Source organism: Oratosquilla oratoria, chromosome 3, assembly GCF_046742065.1.
Source record: "Oratosquilla oratoria isolate Oo_2021 chromosome 3, ASM4674206v1, whole genome shotgun sequence".
NCBI lineage: Eukaryota > Metazoa > Arthropoda > Malacostraca > Stomatopoda > Squillidae > Oratosquilla > Oratosquilla oratoria.
In genome coordinates, this window is record NC_134779.1 from 49,801,716 (window position 1) to 49,805,899 (window position 4,184).

A 4,184-nucleotide genomic window follows, 5' to 3' on the forward strand; every position below is an offset into this window, starting at 1 on the left:
GTATTACTATTTTAATTTTTGTGCATAACCATGGGTCCCAAAGATAAGAACATATCTTTTAATATGGATTAAGGAAAAGGAGTTGGCAGGTGATTCTGTTACGGAAACAATAATCTCAGAAAAGGCTATTGCTATCTTCCAAGACCTTAAGCGTGAGGCAACTAAGAAGGAGGGAGAATCATCGGAAGGTACCGTTGGTAAGGAATGTAAAGGCAGTCGTGGATGTTTAATTGTGTGTTTATGATTACCCACTGTACGTGTGTGTGCGTAGTGCGCTAGCACTCGTTGCCCTCTCTCCCTCCCTCCCTCCTCCTCCTGGCTCATACCTCCATTCGCCGCTATCACCTGTCTCTATGGTATGAGAAATAACATTCATCATTGTTATTTATCATTTTATCATTGTGCGTGTTATTTCTCATTTTTACTTCCCTATAAGTTGTGCTTGTTTTGTGTAATTTAAGTTTGTTTTGGTGTAACTTCGTATCGTTGGGACGGATTAATTCTATTTCCATTAATCTAAATGGAAATAATTGTTTTGAGATACGATTTTTTGACATACAGTTATCGCTGTATATATATATATATATAATATATATATATATATATATATATATATACATATATATGTATATATATATACATATATATATATATGTACATATATGTATATATATATATACATATATATATATACATATATGTAAATACAGGAGGATTTGTATGTATATACATATTCACACACACACACACACACACACACACACACACACACACACACACACACACACACACACACACACACACACACACACACACACACACACACACACACACACACACACACATATATATATATACATATATGTATATATATATATATATATATACACCTGACAATATATATACATATATATATATATATATATATATATATATATATATATACATATACGTATATACATACATACGTGTATATACATATATATATATAATGTATATATATATATATATACATATATATATGTATATATATATATATGTATATCTATATGAGTACCAGTATGAAAAAATAAAGAAGTTAATTGGTGAGGAGCTGTAGAAGACAGAAATAGAGAACTAGAGGTAGAGAAGAGAAAGGGGACACAAAGACAAATTAAAAACAAAGAGAATGGCGAGGAGGACAAGGAAGGAGGGCGGAAACGGATGAAAGACACTGTGTGCGACTCTCCGAAGCTCAAAGAAAGAAGTTTTGGTTATGGAGTTAACAGAGCAAGGAAGGCAAGGGACGAGATTCTAAAAGGTGTTTATAAGAAAAGAGAAGGCAGAATTACAAAGTCAAAGAAATATACGTGGAACACTCCTCCGCATTGATGGATACAAAATGACAGCAAAAAGTTGAGCTAACAGTTGCAGGAGAGGAAAAACTGAAGGACATAAAGACCCCATGGGTGGGAGGAATTACAAATAATACATTGAAGACAGAATTGCAGATGACTGATTAGAAAGAGTCTTCGAAAGATACAGAATAAATTGAAGACTGCTTAGCTATAAAGATAAAGGAGGCAAGAGAGGATATAAGAATTATATAGAGAAGTGTTTGTCAGTAAAAGCAACTACGACTAGAAAGACGGCTGAGGAACAAAGAGGATTAAAAAAGAATGGATGAATAGAAAATGGGTTTACTTTGAAGCAAGTAAGTGAAAAAATAATATGGATCGTGGTAAGTAAGTGTACATAGCCTTTATGTGCCTGGAAAATATTTAAGACTAAAACAAAGATCATCAACTTATGGATCTGGAGTTTTATATGCTTCTCTAGTCACTTCTCACTGGCTCCCAGAACCTCCAGTACCAAGTGAAGAATCTAATCTTAAGAATAAAATGTATTCTTGTTTGCTGTTAATGTTACACGAAACTTTAGAATAACAATAAAAAAATATACAGTATACATTATTATTTGCATATCAATGTGATTAGATAAAATATACATACATATATACATATACCAAAGGCTTTTCCCCCCTTACACGGGAGGTAGCCAAAAGAAAAAGGCATAGGAACTATTCCTACCCATTCCATCCCCTACATACTCCAGCCCCCTCTACCCTCTTCCCTCCCTCTTATCTTGGCACCTCCTGGATGACGGGTCATCCCTGCATCTTGTCCACTGCCCTGGGTCAGAAGCAGTGTCGCAAGGCACAGCACATTCAGAGCAAAATAAAAGATGTAAACTGAAATTTTTTCAAACATTTGCAACACTGCATGGAAAAGACTAAACAGACGGGAAATCGTCAGTAGCACACCAAGGGCCGAATTCATAAATATTCTTAAAGAGTATAGGTGCATTTATAAAAAATCAGTGCATCAATCTGATTTGTCTCTTGGAAAGAAGTCTGAAGAATAGAATTCCTACACCTCAAGACGTACCCTTTATACCAAAACTCTTTACAACTACAATTTCATGCTTCCACACATACGACAAAAAATTCAGAATATATTTCTTGCCCACGAGGAAATAAACAACCAGGGGAAGTTCTTTCTAAAAAATATTTACTTGCAAGCAAATTATGAATCGAAGAAGAATTGAGTCATAACCTTCAAGGGTGGTAGTGTATGTGTTTTTCTTCATTTCTATTTTACAATCAGAACGTTTCCTCCTGGTTGAATTAATCTGAATTACAAATATATATGAGACAATTTACTGATGTAACTCAAAGCTACTTAACGAAGGGACTTAATTTGTATCAGTTCAAAGGATTGTTCAGCAGCCTGAAGAAGTATTTATGGCCAATTACTAATGGATAAATTCACAACAACACCGACAAACAATCATCGAACATTGAAGTATCCTCCGTCAATTGTTTTTTTTTCATGAGCCATCCCCTACATGAATAATCATTTGATGAGACAAATTGCATTAAAAAAATAAAAAGATTTACATCTTACTTATGCTGTCAACATTCTAGGGGGATTCGACACACAATAAACAGTATAGAGGGCATTCTAGAAAACGACCCAGTGATCAAGAAAGGAGAGTACAAAAGGATAACAAAAATTATGTCCAGTGTCAGAGATCTGAATGTTTAAACGAAGCTACCTGGGATGGGAAAGGAAACAGGTACACGAGGCCGTGAAATATCAGATTGATACAGCATTATGGGATATTATAAAGCCCCGTAAGGCTTCCACCATACAGCAAAATCAATTGAAGTTGGTCGTTCTTAACAACAACCACCTCAAATATCCACTGTCTACATCAGGCTATGTCAAACTCACGAACAAGACACTCACTGCGGCTCAGGAAGAGATTCACAACATGGGGCTCAATTGCCACCCATGAAAACACCAAAAGAGAACCGAATGTAGGATATTCATGGAATACGTCGACCGGCTTGCCACCTAAGACAAGCTGATAGATTATCTTGCCTCCAAGCAAAGATAATCGCAGATGAAAGCAAGACTAGGGAAATCATAACATCCAAATACTGAAAATTATACAAAAATGCGGCCAGAGCTTCATACACATCTATATTTTGCCATTCGGGTAGCGAACGACACAACTCATCATGGAAATGGCTGAAGATCAATATAAGCTAAATATAATTCTTAAGTGCCAAATAAAATTCAGGGGACTCGAACAGGATCCAACAAAATGTTGTAATAAAGTTAATAATCACAAAAAAGTAATAATAATAATAATGACGGAATCAAACTTGATAGAACTACTGGAGAACACCGACCTGGCTACTGTAATGGCAACGTTGAGACCCATAAACTAAGCAACAAGTTTCGTTCTATAATTTCCCAAATCCATACTCCAATAAATTCAGCTGCTGATTTCTTTGATATACTCAGTATCAGTGATGTGTGTGGCATCATGGCTTTACTGGATGCTGAGTCGCTGTTCCCTAATGTACCAATGTACCAAACCATCAACTATATCTTGGTGAGAGTGTACAAAAAAGTGAGACATCTAACCTGAATATACCTGAAATATCCTTCGACAGCTGATTGAACTCTGTATGAAAGAAGTGCTTTTTACTTGTCCTAGATGTAAATTATTCCGCCAGGTAGACAAAGTTGCAATAGGGTCTCCCTTCAGAAATCCTCTTTGTTAAAGATTTCATGGGCATCATAGAAAATAAAGTATTCATCACCATGAATAAGTCGGACATCTACTGTAGG